The sequence below is a fragment of the Trachemys scripta genome, chromosome 1, assembly GCF_013100865.1.
Source record: "Trachemys scripta elegans isolate TJP31775 chromosome 1, CAS_Tse_1.0, whole genome shotgun sequence".
Lineage (NCBI taxonomy): Eukaryota > Metazoa > Chordata > Testudines > Emydidae > Trachemys > Trachemys scripta.
The window spans coordinates 290,009,034-290,027,475 of NC_048298.1; the positions used below are offsets into that span (position 1 = coordinate 290,009,034).

The following is an 18,442-nucleotide window of genomic DNA, read 5'->3' on the forward strand; positions in this document are numbered from 1 at the left end:
AACGTTAATTCAGGCCTTTTGTGTATATGTGTTACATTTATATTCTTTAATTACATGATTACATACTAATTTTTCCACAGGAAAAGGCACTGAATGGACAGTGTTCTAGAGATGAATCAGGGGTGTGCACCAAATGAGGCTGTTATTTGGATCAGAATTGGGAAGTTACACGGTGAATGAAGCAAGGGATTACAGGAAAACTAGGGACTGTCCCATAGTTAAAAGCAGTTGTATGATGCCCTGGAGAACTGGATTCTATCCTGCCTCTGCCACAGAGTTCCTATATTATGTTGGACAAACCACAAACCAAAATTTTCACATTTGCTTACTAACTGTGTGTTCCAATTTTCTGGGTACTCAGTGTGAGATACATGGAGTCAGATGTGCAGGTGTGCTGGAGCACTCACAATGGATTTTTTTTTTTTTTTAAACAGGCTCCAGGCATCTCAAATAGGGCACCCAGAACTAATGGGCACTTTTGACCTTGATCTCTCTGTGCCTCAATTCCCCACCTGGAAAATTGAGATAATAATACTGCTTAATCTCACAGAAATATTCTGAAGATAAATGAATTAATGTTTGTGAAGCACCCAGGTACTATGGTGAGAATACTATAGAAACGCACAGGAGGAAATTAATAATTTTGTATTCAATGTAGGCTTTGGATTGTGTGCATTAAATAAGGCCTGTGAGCAATGAGGAGAATAAAAAAGAAATATAGAATAATTCCCATTCACTTAATGTCCTGCGGAAAAAATAGTATGTAGTCTATCTCATAATGCAAACACACAAAGCGGAAGGGGGAGTGAATTAAGCTTGCACAGATACCTTAATTCTGGCATTTCCTAACTTTTGAGTGCTTGACTTTGCAACCTTAACAATGCTCTTTTAATATAGTTTTTTGTTGTTGTAATTTCCTAGACTTTTAAAAAAAGAAAACAGAAAAATTCTATCACATGGAACTATCCTGACACTCACATAGATCATCAGCAGGATTGGAATCTTTAGATCCACCACATAGACCTCTGCCACTTGAGCTAATGTAGTTACTGACAACAGTAGTACTTTATCTTCTTTAGGGACTAGTGCTAGAAGGTGATGAGAAATGTAACTTGCAAGTAGGTTTTGCAGATACTTGCTGACAGCAGAAGAAGGGTAACACTCAGGAGTCTTTGGAATCCCTACCTATAGCATGGCAACAGTGATGTTTGTGAAACATAAGCAGAGGCCAATCCTGGCCATTGAAGTTCACAGCAAAATTCAAAGTCTCCAATCATGCAGGATCAGGTCCCTTAACAAATTAATGTTTGGGAGATTAAAGCCATTATTTAGGTGCTATTATTATTTACCTATATACAAGGGGAATTTTAGCCTAATTTCCATTTAGATTAGTAGTAATAATTATGGAAGCAAGAGAAACTGGTAATAGAACCCAAATTAAAAAAAGACAACAACAACAACAACAAAACTTGAGACAGCAGCCAAGAGGAGAAAAATAACACTCTTGATCCAGCAGTTCAAACAAGTATTTATTCTTTTTTGCTTTATATTAGCCATTATTGGAAAGTGACCCATACCATCTCCATTCACTTGGTCATATCTTTGAAAAGAGTCATATCACTTTCTGTGACACCATGATGCATTAAATAATTTGGCACTGCAGTGGGTTTACCACCACTAAAAATGGGCCAAGTTCTAAAGTCCTTACTCAGGCAAAACTCCCCAGAGACTTAAATGAACATTTTGCCTGAAAAAGGACTTTCAGACTGGCTCATTACTTCAGAGAAACCTAGAAGCTAGAGATGGAAGAGACCTATTAGATCACCCTCCATCTCTTTATTTATAATGATGTATGCAGTTACACGTGACAATTTGAATATATACTCGAATTTTATATACTTAACAGTTTCTGAATTTCTAAACGCAAGTGACTATGCTCTCATTTCTCTGTATCTCAAGAGCAAAGCTGCATCTGCAAGCACCTCACTAGAGAGAAGCAAGAGAAGTGATATATTGCAGCTATTTTATTTTTGGAATCCCCACTGTAAATAAAACCCATTTCCAAAGATATGCCATGGATACAGAATATTTGTTAGCAGAGTCAATGCCTTATGTAATAGTAGTAGTACTGTTTAGGACTGCTTTTAACATACAACACACAAACACCATACTAGTTTACAATGCTACAAAAAGGTAACAAGAAGTAAGTGAGAATTTCATTACCAAAAAGCTATTGATAAACCAAAAAAGGAAGTTTTAATTCATTACCTAATTTTATTTAATTCAGACTAGGTAATCTTAGCTGATACTCACTGTGTACAGAAATGTCCAGGCTTGTCTAAACAACAAAAAGCAGATACATGATGAGGTGCTGAAGACAGCTCTCTGCCAGACCCAAATCAGCAGGCCAGTTGGAGGACCCTTTACTTATCTTCCATTTAATATAAGTTCTTCCTTATTATTGACACGTGGCAGAGAAAACAAATTCCAGAATTCAGTCTCAACTTGCTTGCTGAAGACAGAGTAACTGTTACCTTTTGGAAAAAATGTTAACAGAGATGATCGCTAAAACACGCACACTCACTTAGAGCAGCTGTAAATTTCCACTCTCCTTTTCCTGGATTCAGATTCCAAACCTCATTTGTCTCTCTAATCTGCCAGGGGCAGTTCTGTTTCTGGTCAGACTAGCTCTGTGTATGTATGTCTTCCCTCCCTTCCCAGCTTTCTCTCTCACATACGCCACACACACCCTCCCTCTGTAAACTGAGCTCCACGTCAGAGGAATGTGTGTAAAGCGAAAGACAAAGTATTGTCTCTGCCAACAGAATTTTCTAGGGTTAAAGTCACAAATGCAACAAATCTACATCACTCACATAAGTTTTCCCTTATCAGTCTTTTAGTACAAAAGCCCACCACAGATGCCTCTTTCACACCCACAGTGTGGTAGAGGTTGCTACAATTACGTTATTCACCTTACCCTTCTGTTTAGAATGTAAATAAGGGCTTCTAACAGTTAATGGTTTATGGTTACAAAACAGTAAAGTCAACATGCTACCACAAGAGCTCTTTGGGCATAGGGGATCTACCCATAGGCTGCTGGTTCCTGCTTGAAAAAAATATATATTTTTTCTTTACTCAGTATTTCAGTGCTAAACTCAGAGTTTATTCTGAGCAAAATAAAATCCAATAGACATAAAAGGTGTTTCTCAATCCGAGTGTATTTTAATTTTATGACAATGTCAGTATAAGACAGGAAGGAGAAATTCACATAATAAAAATCTACTGAAACAACATATACTACCAACTATTAACAATCAAGGGAAAATATAGCAAACTGCAATTAACTTAAAGGCTCTTCTTGGATAGGTGGGGGAAATAGAAAGAGAATGTGTGTGTACACGCTTCTGTGTGTTATTTTAAAGCTTCATTTTTCTCTAACACCAGTGATTCTTCAGGCTGTTTCACATATGTCCAGAGGGAATTACATATGCTTTTTCCCTTCAGCTAATGTCTAATGTACATTAAAGACCATGCAAAGAAAACTGTTGTACTAATGACTGCTACCAATGCTGTGTTTTAAATTCCTTCCTCATCTTATTTCTGCTCTGTTTTAGCATTATGATGAGCGATGATATATACATGTGCTGAAAACAACAGTTCAGGGTGTAGCTTGGGGCTGAATTCTGTATCTCAGCATTTTGTCAAGTTCATTATCATCTCACATTATTTAAAAAGTTTGTGTGCACATAGCAGATTTATTTTAGAAACCGCTCTCTGTGTCCACCACATGTTAGTGCTGCCTTCCCCTGTCCTGTCATGTCTCAATTTAGGACTCAGTCGTGGTAATTAACCACAGCCTTATAGTGGAGGCAGTGCAGAGGTGTACCACCCCACTGGGAACTCTGGGAGGCACTGAGCCTAGAAATCTGAGGAACGCATGTGCAACACCACCCTTTTAAAGAGTGCAGCTTCCGTTTGCAGTCACCAAGCTCAGCTGGCCAGGGCAGAGACAGGGTTGGGAGAGAGACTCAATTTGGAAGAACCTAGAATCAACAATCTTTAGTCTTTGTACTCAAAGGAGAACAAGGACTAAAATATATATGACCCTACTCCTGGCACCATCTCCCATCCTTATGCATCCACACAGGAGGCACTACTTTGTCCTCAGAAAGATCCTCTTTTACTTGCTTGTAAAGCAGCACACACATTTATGCTTAAAATAATAAAGCATCACTGAGGCACCTAGGCGCCAAGGTTTTAGAACCATATGTTGAGATGGTGCTGAAACCATGGTTAAAGCCAGCTTCTGAAGTGAAATGTCTTAGTACTGGTTCACCCACACCCAAAAAGGAACTTCAGGAAGAGGCACTGGTGATTCAGCAGGTGGCACTCTTAGCTCCGAGTCAGTTCTGACACAGTCCCCCAGGACGTTATGGGGAACTTTGCTACTGGAGGTTCCATCTTTTGAATAAGACCTAAACAAATCTAACAACATGTAGTAAAAGATGCAATTGCACTTTTTGTAAGGGTAGAGGCATTAATTGTTATTTCCCAGTCAAACGGCATCTAGCATAATTACGTCCTCCCCACATCACTTCCATTGATGTTTCAGATGGAAAAAGGTGCTCCTTCATTCCGGTCCTAAACTGAAATACAATGGTGGTGTGCGCTACAGAATGTTTGCTGAGTTTCACCACAGAGAAAAAGCCACATTTCAGTGGTAGGTTAAGTAAGCCCATTGGATGGTTTGTATATCATTACATTTGTAGAAGCATTTGTGGTATATACCGAATAAGAAATGTTATATAAACATAAGATTATCATAGAATCATCTAGTCCAGTCCCCTGAGCTGAAATAGGACCAAGTAAGCCTAGACCACTTCTGACAGGGATTCGTCCAACCTGTTCTTAAAAATCTCCTATGATAGGACTCCACAACCTCCACTGAAAGCCTATTCCAGACCTTAACTACCTTTAGCCCCGGTCTACACTATGAGGTTAAGTCAAATTTAGCTGCATTAGGTCGATTTTATAAGCAATGAGTCTACACAACCAACACCGTTCCGTCGACCTAAAGGGCTCTTAAAATTGACTGCTGTATTCCTCCCCGGCCAAGGGAGTAGCGCTAAAATTGACCTTGCTGGGTCGAATTTGGGGTAGTGCAGATGCAATTAGACAGAATTGGCCCCCGGGAGCTATCCCAGAGTGCTCCAATGTGACTGCTCTGGACAGCACTTTCAACTCCGATGCACTAGCCAGGTACACAGGAAATGCCCTGGGAAATTTTGAATTTCATTTCCTGTTTGGTTAGCGTGGCGAGTGCAGCATCACAGGTGACCATGCAGTCCCAGAATCGCAAACAAACTCCAGTATGGACCGAACGGGAGACACTGGATCTGATTGCTGTATGGGGAGAAGCATCTGTGCAGGTAGAACTCCGATCAAAAAGAAGAAATGCTATATATGCCAAAATCGCACAGGGCATGGTGGAGAGAGGCTACAACAGGGACACACAGCAGTGCCGCATGAAAGTTAAGGAGCTCAGTCAAGCCTACCAAAAGACAAAGGAGGCAAACGGTCGCTCCAGGTCAGAGCCCCATACAAGCCGCTTCTATGATCAGCTGCATGGCATTCTAGGGGGGGACCCTACCACTACCCACCACTGTCCTTGGACACCTGCAAGGGGGGAGTCTCACGCAACAGGGAGGAGGATTTTGTGGATGATGATGAGAAGGAGGAAAATGCACAGCAGGCAAGTGGAGAATCTGTTCTCCCTGGCAGCCAGGACCTTTTCATCACCCTGGAGTCAATACCCTCCCAAGGCAGGATCCCAGACCCTGAAGCCGGAGAAGGTACCTCTGGTGAGTGCACATTTGTAACTACACTACAGGGTTTAAAAGCAATTGTGTTTAATGTTTGATTTGCCCTGAAGAATTGGGACGCATTCGCGGCCAGTACAGCTACTGGAAAAGTCTGTTAACGTGTCTGGGGATGGAGCGGGAATCCTCCAGGGATTTCTTCATGAAGCTCTCCTGGAGGTACTCTGAAAGTCTTTGCAGAAGGTTTCTGGGGAGGGCAGCCTTATTTCGTCCTTCACAGTAGGACACTTTACCACGCCAAGCCAGTAGCAAGTAGTCTAGAATCACTGCAGCACAAAGCATGGCAGCAAATGGTCCTGGGTTTTGTCACATTCAAGCAACATTCGGTCTTTATCTTTCTGTGTTAGCCTCAGGAGAGTGATATCATTCATAGTCACCTGGTTGAAATAGAGGAATTTTTGTAAAGGAACAGTAAAAGGACCCCGTTCATGCTGGGCTGTTTGTGCTTGGCTAAAAGGGATCATCCTGAGAATAGCCATGCAGTGGGGGGAGGGGTGAAGGATCATCCCAGAGAATAGCTAAGCGGTGGGGTGGAGGGAGGGGTGTGCTGCACATCCACCCCAAAACCACAGCCCCTCCTTTTAAATGGCAAACCCAACCAGCATTGTTTGCTATGGGAAAGGAGGGTGCTGCAGTTTGAAACCATTCCCACATGTTATAAAGGTGGAAGAAGCCAACCCCGCGTACCCTTTGGCTTACCATGGCTGCCTGGAAACCAAATTCCGTTGCCCAGCCGTGTGTGATGTGTCACCATAACAGCAAGCGCTCAATATAAAAGGCAAAATGTGACCTTGTACCTAAAGCACATGTGCGGTCTGCTGTGAATTGCTTGATTCACTGTGAAAGAGCCTCCCTTTTGTTCTCAGAAATGTATCATCTTAAATTTTACTCTTCCTTTTTATCCCCCTGCAGGTGCAAATGTTTCTATGCTCCCCCTATCATCTCCATCCCTGAGGTTATTACAGATTAGAAGGCGGGAAAAAAAACCACACTTGCGATGACATGTTTTCCGAGCTCATGCAGTCCTCCCACACTGATAGGGCACAGCTGAATGCATGGAGACATTCAGTGACAGAGGCCAGGAAAGCATTAAGTGAGCACAATCAGAAGACGCAGGAGGCGATGCTGAGGCTAATGGGGGAGCAAACGGACATGATCAAGCGTTTGGTGAAGCTGCAGGAAAGGCAACAAGAGCACAGACCGCCACTGCATCCACTGTATAACCGCCTGCCCTCCTCCCCACCCAGACGCCCAAGAACACTGGGGGTGGGAGGGAAGGCTCCGGGCTCCCAGCCACTCCACTCCAGAGGATGGCCCAAGCAACAGAAGGCTGTCAAACAGTTTTAATTTGTAGTGTGGCTACAATAAGCAATGTGGTCTTGTCCTTCCCTCCTCCCCCCACGCCACCTGGGCTATCTTGTCAGTTATCTCACTTTAATAAATAAAGAATGAATGGTTTCAAAACAATAGTGACTATTTCCTTTGCCAGCTGTGATCAAAGGCGGGAGGTGGATTGGCTTACAGGGAATTAAAATCAACAAAGGGGGTGGGTTTGCATCAAGGAGAAACACACACAACTGTCACACCGTAGCCTGGCCAGTCATGAAACTGGTTTTCAAAGCCTCTCTGATGTGCAGCATGCCTAGCTGTGTTCTTCTAATCGCCCTGGTGTCTGGCTGCTCAAAATCGGCCGCCAGGCGATTTGCCTCAACCTCCCACCCCGCCATAAATGTCTCCCCCTTACTCTCTCAGATATTATGGAGCACAGAGCAAGCAGCAATAACGATGGGAATATTGGTTGAGCTAAGGTCTAACCTAGTCAGCAAACAGCGCCAGCGAGCTTTTAAAGATCCAAAGGAACATTCTGCACTTGCTCAGCCTTCAGTTGAACTGCTCCTTACTACCGTCCAGGCTGCCTTTGTACAGCTTCATGAGCATGGGAGCAAGGGTTAGGCTGGGTCCCCAAGGATAACTATTGGCATTTCAACATCCCCAACAGTAATTTTCTGGTCTGGGAAGTAAGTCCCTTCTTGCAGCTGCTTGAACAGCCCAGAGTTCCTAAAGATGCGAGCGTCATGCACGCTGATATCGCTAAAACGTTCATTGTGATCCACCAGTGCTTGCAGCACCATTCAGAAGTACCCCTTGCAGTTTACGTACTGATTGGCAAGGTGGTCCGGTGCCAAAATAAGGATATGCGTTCCGTCTATCGCCCCACCACAGTTAGGGAACCCCATTGCAGCAAAGCCATCCACTAGGACCTGCACATTTCCCAGAGTCGCTACCCTTGTTAGCAGAAGGTCAGCGATTGCATTGGCTACTTGGATCACAGCATCCCCCACTGTAGATTTGCCCACTCTAAATTGATTCCCGACTGACCGGTAGAAGTCAGGCATTGCAAGTTTCCACAGGGCTATCGCCACTCGCTTCTCAACTGTCAGGGCAGTTCTCATCTTGGTATTCCTGCGCTTCAGGGCGGGGGGAAAGCAACTCACAAAGTTCCAGGAAAGCGGCCTTAGGCATGCGAAAGTTTCGCAGCCTCTGGGAATCATCCCATACCTGCAACACTATGCAGTCCCACCAGTCTGTGCTTGTTTGCCAGGCCCAGAATCGGCGTTCCACTGTATCAACCTGCCCCCCTGCCGCCATGATATCCCAAATTGCCACATCCCGTGCTTTCACAAATGTCTGTGTCCATGTCCTCCTCACAATCGTCCTCATGCTGTCATCTCTTAGCCAGTGTTTACAATGCTCACAACAGCAGCACTGAGCTGAGCAGGCTCCATGCTTGCCATGCTATGGCGTCTGCATGGGTAACCCAGGAAAAAAAGATGCGAAACGATTGTCTGCCGTTGTTTTCACGGAGGGAGGGGAGACTGATGACATACCCAAAACTACCCACGACAATGTTTTTGCCCCATCAGGTATTGAGAGCTTAACACAGAATTCGAATGGGCAGCGGAGACTGTGGGATAGCTACCCACAGTGCACCGTCCCAAAGCCCTGCTCAATGCCATGGCTAGCATCGCTCCGTGACCCGATGCTAGCCACGGTATTGAGCAGGGCTTTGGAACGGAGCCCGGAGCACACTCCTCCAACTTAATGCACTTAGTGGGGACATACACAATCAACTGTATAAAATCACTTTCTAAAAATCGACTTCTATGAAGTCGACCTAATTTCGTAGTGTAGACATACCCTTATAGTTAAAAAGGTATATTTAGGGAGTTAGTGATATATTGAGCTCTGTTGAATTATATGGCCTGGTTATTTTCATTCAGAATTTAGATTTGTTTTGGGGACTGTTAATTATAGGCACTACAGGCTGTGATTGTGTGTGCAGTCAAGTCGGGCACCCTACTGCAAGTCTTCTGCCTATAGAAATTCCCTTTAACAGGAATTTCTGCATGTACATCATGCAGAAATGAGACTTTATTCTGAGCGGCTGCATGAAGTTGCTCAATCCTCACCCCTGATTAGTACACTCAGTGAAGAGAAATATTGCAGATTTTTTTTTTTAATCTATGTACCACCTTTCTAATGTGGAATGTTGTCTGGAATAGCTTGTGTAGAGAGTTGAGGCCTTTACAGTAATTGATCTTCAGATAACAACTAAGGCCCTGATTCAATGTACCCCAACATGGCATATTTATCCAGCTGCTATTACCTGAACCTCTGGCTGCTAAGTAGTTAACTATTTCCTTTGACAAGGGCTTCCTTCGATAATTTAGTTTTGTTTCAGTATATAATTTGTGCTCATCTCAACTCCTAAATTAGTTAATAATGAATAGCCAACAATTTTTAAAGTCTTGTCAAAATATACTGAACAACTTGTTTGCACATGCTAACGAACTCTGACTTCTATCTATTTGAGTCCCATTACATTTTTTCCTTCTTTATGAATGCAGATCTCAGGCTGAAGGTATGGGTAAAGTTCTTTTTTGAAAGAAATGACCTTATTTTCTTAACTTAAAAATCCCTCCATCTATTAGAGCAAAGAAATAAAACACACATTACCACATTTGCCTTTTATTTTCTACAATGATAAAAGGAAATCTAAAAAGCTTTGAACCATATGTGGTAGTGATAAATTGTGGAGTCAGGAAATAAATTTATAAAACTAAATTACATTCATGTTCAACATCTAATCATCCACATGCAAAGTAGTTCCAATAAAATATTTCTAGAAACTATTACTAAAATTATTTCTTTGCTAAAATGTGTGGGGTAAACCGAACACAGCATGATGTGGTATAAGTAGGCTTGGCAGAATCTGATTTTTTTTTTATTATTTTGATGGATAATATCAATGCTTATTAAGAATTTTTATTGATTTAGATTTTCACAATGTGCGAAATTATGGCTGCAGTCAATTATATAATGACAGTAGATGTTGAAATTCAAAGAGTTAAAGCTTTATAACCATTAAAACACAACTGTCAATACCACCTGTCAAAATATAAAAAGTAAATATCCTTAAACTAAATTAAGTTCTCAAACAGTATTTCTTACTTTGTCTATCTGTACATTTTGATAATCATTTATAGAAATATTTTTTTCATCCATTTGTGTGTCTACGGTGAAACTGATGTTTACCACCATTTACCGATAAAAATCTAGTCCTTCCAAGTCTAGATATAAGTTTTTATCAGCATTATTAGGGATGGCCTAAAACCAAACCAACAACCCACCACTCAATATGGCCATCCCAAATTCATGTCAATAAAACCTTTCTATCCCCTCATCACATTCTTTCTGACCCTATAATTTTTATATATAACCCCCCAAGGGGGAGTGTGGATATGTACATTATGTAAATTGTGTACAAACACAAATCCTGTTGTCAAGGCTGCTTCCCCACTCTGAACTTTAGGGTACAAATGTGGGGGCCTGCATGAAAACTTCTAAGCTTAACTACCAGCTTAGATCTGGTCCGCTGCCACCACTCCCAAAGTGCTAATTCCCTTCCCTGGGTAGCCTTGAGAGACTCTTCACCAATTCCCTGGTGAATACAGATCCAAACCCCTTGGATCTTAAAACAAGGAAAAAGTTAACCATCCCCCTCCTTTCTCCCACCAACTCTTGGTGGATCAAGATCCAACCCCCTTTGATCTAAAAACAAGGAAAAATCAATCAGGTTCTTAAAAAGAAGGCTTTTAATTAAAGAAAAAGGTAAAAATCATCTCTGTAAAATCAGGATGGAAACTAACTTTACAGGGTAATCAAACTTAAAGAGTCCAGAGGAATCCCCTCTAGCCTTAGGTTCAAAGTTACAGCAAACAGAGATAAACACTCTAGCAAAAAGGTACATTTACAAGTTGAGAAAACAAAGATAAAAACTAACACGCCTTGCCTGGCTGTTTACTTACAAGTTTGAAATATGAGAGACTTGTTCAGAAAGATTTGGAGAGCCTGGATTGATGTCTGGTCCCTCTCAGTCCCAAGAGCAAACAACCCCCAAAACAAAGAGCACAAACAAAAGCCTTCCCCCCACCAAGATTTGAAAGTATCTTGTCCCCTTATTGGTCCTTTGGGTCAGGTGTCAGCCAGGTTACCTGAGCTTCTTAACCCTTTACAGGTAAAAAGGATTTTGGAGTCTCTGGCCAGGAAGGATTTTATAGTACTGTACACAGGAGGGCTGTTACCCTTCCCTTTACAGTTATGACACCTGTGAAAACATAACCTAGAGTGAAAGCCAAACTAGTGGTCTGCTGCTCACCAAGGTACAGAACAACAAGGTGAAGACGGACCCTACGGATAAATCTACGCAGCAAACAACCACCCACCGCACCAAGATTCAGAGCCCCGGTCAACTGCCTTAGCCTCATGCTGCGGGGCTAAAAATATCAGTGTAGACATTCACACTTGGGCTGGAGCCCGGGTTCTGAAATCTGGGGATCTCAGATCCCAGGCTCCAGCCTGAGAGGGAACATCAACAGTACTATTTTTAGCCCGGCAGCCCAAGCCTTGCAAGCCCAAGTCAATTGACCCTGCCTCTCAGACTAGGCTAGGGTGACCAGATCACCCAAGTCAAATATCGAGATAGTGGGGGGGTTGGGCCAAAACAAACAAAAAACAAAACAAAAAAACCACCCTTCCTCCACAAGCGCTGGAGGGAGGCCCGGGAGACGCAGGGGAAGCGCGGGGACAGGGTGAGTGAGAGTCCAGCCTGGCCCCGAGCAGGCAGGACTCAGGCGGTAGGGAGAGTAGGGGGACTGCCTGCGGGGCCAGGCGGTGGCTGTTCTTCCCCCCCGGGCAGCGGGACTCGGGAGCAGCCACTGCTCGGGGGCCCAAACCCCCTGAGCCTGGGCCTGCTATGGGGACCCAGCAGCGCGCAAGCTGCGCCCAGCCCCCCAGCAGAACAGCTGCCGCCTGGCCCCGCGGGCCGCCCCCCCTACTCTCCCTACCGCCCGACTGAGTCCTGCCTGCTCAGGGCCAGGCCGGACTCTTACTCACCCCAGCCCCGCGCTCCTCCTGCATCTCTCGGGCCTCCTTCCAGCGCTTGTGGAGGGAGGAGGAATGGTGAGCCTGGGGACGAGGCGGGGATTCAGGGAGGGAACCAATGGGGGAAGGAGAAGGTGGAGTTGGGGCGGGAGGGGGGGCGCGAGCACTTCCGGGCTCCAGAGCATTTCCTTGTTTGTCCAGTGTCCCGACCGCACATCGGTCGGGACGCGGGACAAACAAGGAAATATCGGGACAGTCCCGATAAAATCGGGACGTCTGGTCACCCTAGACTAGGCACTGTGGGTTTCCGTAGCGAGAGATTTCAGAGCGGTAGCCGCGTTAGTCTATATCAGCTGTATCAGTTAGTCTCCTCGTTGTTTTTGTAGAGAGGCTCCATCCTCGCCTGCACCTAACTGGAAGGAAAAAAGAGGAAGGAGCAGAGCTTCCCATCTCTCTGAAGAACAGAAAACTGGTATCCATCTTTACTGGCTCCCAGTGCTCAAGTCAGTGATGTTGCCTCTGTGATTGCTGTAGCTGAGTTGCTGCTATTGTATTTTGGCTAAAGCCGAGAGCAGGATTGAAATAGTTTCTTCATATAAACTATTTCAAAAAATGTAAACAGATCATCATGATCATGTTATTCCTTCTCCCTCTCCTCAGCTCCCTCTAGTGTTTCCCAGCATGGACTGCATTCTTTCCTGTTCTATTCAGTTTGCATTAAATATAACTGCAGAGGAGAAGAAAGGCAACGTTAATCTTTCTAAAGAGTTCCAATTCCTGGTATGAATCCAGAGCTCGCTCCACCAGTTGGGTTCCTCTTCATTTCTGCAGCAGTCCCATACTTACAAGAGCAGTGTGAGCCCCACTGGCTCACAGAAAACTAAAAAAAAAAAAACCCCACAATCAAACACTGTACCAAAACAAGACATTTGTTGCGCACATCTCTCCCCCTGGAGAGAACATACACGACAGATGATAGTCATGTTGCTTAATGCACTACCCGAGAGCGCTCAGATACAAGAGAGATTAATATGGTATAAGAAGCCATATAGAATACAACATAATCTGGTCTAGGCAGCAGTAGCTGGAGACATGATCAACAGCCTTGTCTCAGGGCTTTAAACAGTGCTGGAGAAGGGGCCAGAGGTGATATGGAGTCCTGTATCCAACCACCAGTAGTCTTCTTGGAGCACATCATCCATACTGACTTCAGTCCCAACACTCACTCACCTGCACTGAGCTTTTTCTCCACATAAGTGCAGTACTATCATACTGTATATAAAATAAGAAAAACTTCTAAAAAATTCAATTAAACAACTCCTTCCCCACCTCCCCCATCCCCACAGTAAAAATTAGAGGTAAAGCAAGCAGAACTTTTTCCTCTAATACAAATATTTTAATAATATCTTGTACTTCAAAACTAAGTCCAGCACGTGAAATAGAAATACAGGATTAAACTTAATCATATCTGCTCTGAAAAAATTCACTTACAAGATACACTGGGACACAGAGAGAATGTAATAACTTCTCCTTGGCTTCTCAATACCATTATAATCATAACTCTACTTCCCATTTTATGAGTGGAGAGAAAGATTAGATTGAAGGATACATGAACACAATTCTACAATGTGAACTTTTATCTGGAGACTTATTTTAAAAGAATGGTGGTAAAATCAGCAACATGCCAAAGAGATGAATAGGTATATTTTTACATTTCAGCATCCCGACCAGTTCAAACTGCACCTGACCCAAGTCCATACTAATTGAACCACTAATTGAACACCAGTTTCCTAAAAATATCTTGCCATACTACTCAGAACATTCAAAAAGAAATCTAGAAGCATATGTGAAGAGGGAGGCCAAAAAGTGAAAGAAAGGAGCAGTTTAAAAGGGGCTTTGTTGAAGATCTAAAACGTATGCTATCTTGACAGATGCCCTCTAACACAGATCAGAGCTTACTGTATTTCAACAATGAAAAAAATATAAAGAGAAAAGCATTGCCCAGTGTGCTGAAAGATAATCCTAGGTAACAGTATTAACAATGATGATTATACAGTGCATAGTGCCATTATTCTCCAATATCCCATATTTGGAAACAGGCAAAGAATGTAAATAGTGTCTGTTTTTTTCAAAATTAGCTGTTTGTCCCTAGTTTCAGCAGAACATTGATGATTCCTTTAATTAATAATAGACACAACAGTAAAGTGCTTTGGGCTACCGCAGGTGACTATTTTTCCTTTCATCTGATATTTGAAAGGTATAACATTTTATGATTCTTGAAAAACCATGTAAAAGACTGAACTGCAACAAAGCATAATTGAATAGGACGCACATACCCCTAACAATTCCTGAAGCTAAAAATTATATCACCAGAAGTATATGAAATTTGTTTTCATCCAGTTATGACTGTTTTGAGCCCCAAATGCAATGCTCAGAGAGAATAATTTCCATTCTAAGAGTCTTTACACAGTGCTTTAAAAAAAAAAAAAAGTTGTGGAAAATGGAGAAAAAAAAACCCCACAGAATCAAGACTCTTTCACAGAGAATAATGCCCTGTGTTTCTACTGTGCCTTCCATCACATGATCAAGATATTTTACAAACAGAAGAAAATTACGTCTCACAAAATTCCTGTGAGATAAATATTATTACATCCATTTTACAAGGAAACTGAGACAGAGAGAGCAACGCACACACGTGGGCACACACACACCCTCCCGCCAACGCCTGATGATAACAGGAAATATGAGTACTTCAATATCTGTAAAAATGAAGCCCTAGTATCTCAAGTTGCCCACCTAAAAAACAGTGGCCATTTTTTAAAGCATTGTTTTAAACTAACTTGCTCAAAGTCAAACAGAAAACCTGTGACAAAACAGAACCTAGATCTGCTGATTCTGAGTCCTGTCCTTTACTCACTAGAGTCTTATGATCACAAAGGACTAAATTAAGCTATGTAATCTGTACAGTGTTCGAAGAACCTCAAAACTTGCAAGTAGTGTCAAAATTTCCCCAGGAACATGGTCTTATTGTAATAATTAATGTAGATAGGATCTTGACCAATAGATGGTACTGTAAGTTTATTTCAGTGTTAAGTTGTTCTCATCTTGTATGTTACATTGTTGAATCTGACTTGGGGGAGAGGGGTTAGCAGGAAGTTCAGTCCTGACTGTGTGTGCTGCAGTGTTCCAATAAATCCCATGATTCTACGAGAGTATTACAATGGGTGGCAGCAGCTTCAAGATTGCAAAAGCACTTTTGCCTGAGAAGGAATTTACTGGTCATGCAGATGAGACTGGAATTCTGTGAGAACTTGAAAGACTTTAAGCTACTGCTCTCTACGAATGAACGGACTGATGAGAAAGCAGCATGGTACCTACCAGTGCTTTTCAATGGTGATGTCAAATCATTTTACCAGTAGCATCCCAGCATGGATCGTGGTTCTTATAGACAATTATGCAGAAATACCAGAAGGAATGGCAAGTCATTACATTGTAATCTTACACCCCCATTACTGCTGGCAGTAAGCCTGGTGCATAACCTGTTCTGTGTGAAGCACAGTGCAAGAGCTCTGCTAATAAAAGAACATTAACTCCTACTTGTGTATATCTGGATTTACTTTCATAAAGACTACATAATTCTTGATTTCGTCACAGAGTACAGTGCTTTATTTACAGCACAGGTAATGGCAATACAAGCTTACTTATCTGTGTGCCTCAGTCTTGTTATGAGAAGATCATTTCAGAAGATTCACCTCTCTGCTTACAGTCCCACTACTTACAGTGTTTTTCTTGATGAGGACATTTGCCATTAGGAACTAGACTAAGATCATCAATCCATTTCACATAGGCCTCTGTGTCATCAGATGGAAACAACTATTAAATCACTACTACTAAAAACTACTGGAAATCACTACTAAATTAATTCAGATTCAACTTGGGACCTTAAGGCAAAAAGATTTGTATTCCATTATCAAGCCTCCAAAACATCAAGTCCCCTCCCTGCTGTCAATTGGTCACGTGTGTGTGTGTTCTGGTAATTATAACCAAAACATTTTTGTAGCTGTGATATCACAAACATAGGCAACACAACTTCTGACAGAAGAACAGTGGTTTGAAAGCTGGCAGAATCTGGCTAGATCACAACATGAGAGCAAGACTACTGCCAGACACTCCTCCCTGTAACTTACCAAAGCAAAACAGAAAAACAGGGATGCAGAAAGGAACCAGGGTGGATAAAAAAAATCAATGATTTAAAAAAAAATCAGATTTTTTAAAATTTAAATTGGATTTTTTTGATAAAATGCTTTTAGAGAGGAAAAACCTATCTAAAAATAGTTTTAATTAAGATAATTATAGTTCAAAGATATCTCATCATGGAATAGGGATTATAAAGTCTAATTCTATAGTATGAGACAATATATGATCAATATATGATATGCCAGCAGATCGAGGGACGTGATCATTCCCCTCTATTCGACATTGGTGAGGCCTCATCTGGAGTACTGTGTCCAGTTTTGGGCCCCACACTACAAGAAGGATGTGGAAAAATTGGAAAGAGTCCAGCGGAGGGCAACAAAAATGATTAGGGGGCTGGAGCACATGACTTATGAGGAGAGGCTGAGGGAACTGGGATTGTTTAGTCTGCAGAAGAGAAGAATGAGGGGGGGGATTTGATAGCTGCTTTCAACTACCTGAAAGAGGGTTCCAAAGAGGATGGATCTAGACTGTTCTCAGTGATCCCTGATGACAGAACAAGGAGTAATGGTCTCACGTTGCAGTGGGGGAGGTTTAGGTTGGATATTAGGAAAAACTTTTTCACTAGGAAGGTGGTGAAGCACTGGAATGGGTTACCTAGGGAGGTGGTGGAACCTCCTTCCTTAGAGGTTTTTAAGGTCAGGCTTGACAAAGCTCTGGCTGGGATGATTTAGTTGGGAAATGGTCCTTCTTTGAGCAGGGGGTTGGACTAGATGACCTCCTGAGGTCCCTTCCAACCCTGATATTCTATGATTCTATGATATTCATGCAATGTTTAAGAAAAGTTCATGGATTAGGGACCCAAATTTATGGGGCTCCAGGGACTTCTGTCTAGATTATTTAGGTTAATCTTTCTATCTACCCAATGGGACTCAGTGCTCAGTCTAGAAGATACCATCAGAAATGCTTAGCTTTGCAGTTCTCAAACTGTGAATTTGTGTCTCCAGAGATAACATGCTTGTTAACAGCAAAAATGTTTTTACAAAAATAAATAGAGGTGAGAAATAACAGACCTAAAACCTACTGTCCCTCTGCAAATTTGTGTACACAGAGTCAATCCCTTAGCTCTCTCTAAAAGTGTAAAGTTTCAAAAAGTTCAATGAATAGAAGATTGTTGGGGGCAGAATAGATCTGGACAAAGAGAAGAAGTCTGGAAATAAATGTGAGAAGGGAGGGACAGGCAGTAGAAACAAAAGTGAAACTGTTTGAGCAGCATATCCAGAAGTCTTGAGGTCTTTCTGAGTGTAGCCTTCATTGATTTGAGATCTGCCATACCATTCTCTCACTAGAAGGAAAAACCTATAATAGCAGCAGGACATAAAAGAGACCCAGTTTGGGAATATTTTAATGAAGTTCCTCTACCTATGGGCAAGACAGGCATGCATGCAAAATGCAAACAGTGTAACAAAGAAATGCAAGGTCTGGTTGCCCCAAATGAAACAACATCATGAGAAGTATTCCTTCTCAGGAGGCAGCTGCATTGAAGATGATGAAAGGAACATGTCTGAACATGCAGGAACTTCAGGTTCATACTTCTTTCTTAAGGACTGCCTGTCTTCCTTCTGGACTATTCTTAGGGTTACCATATTTCAGCAAGAAAAAAAGAGGACGGGAGGAGCCCCGCCCTAGCCCCGCCCCTGCCCCTCCCACTTCCCGCCCCCCCAGAGCCCCCAACCCTCCCCCCGTTCCTTGTCCCCTGACTGCCCCCTCCTGGGACCCCTCCCCTAACTGCCCCCCAGGACTCCACTCCCTATCTAAGCCTCCCTGCCTCTTGTCCCCTGACTGCCCCAACCCTTATCCACACCCCCACCCCCAGACAGACCCCTGGGACTCCCACGCCCCATCCAACCACTCCCCACCCCCTG

General features: G+C 42.7%; 1 protein-coding gene across 2 annotated transcripts in view; it reads right to left on the bottom strand.

The window, feature by feature from the left end:
* CAB39L (calcium binding protein 39 like) overlaps positions 1-18,442 on the bottom strand; it is a 104,342-nt gene that overhangs the window by 65,366 nt on the left and 20,534 nt on the right. Inside the window, exon 2 of one of the 2 annotated variants that reach the window (XM_034758510.1) lies at positions 2,314-2,534. The gene's annotated coding sequence lies outside the window, so the exon portion shown is untranslated. Of the gene's footprint in view, positions 1-2,313; positions 2,535-2,584; positions 2,734-18,442 lie in introns of those variants that run through there. The other variant, XM_034758511.1, reaches the window with a different exon arrangement.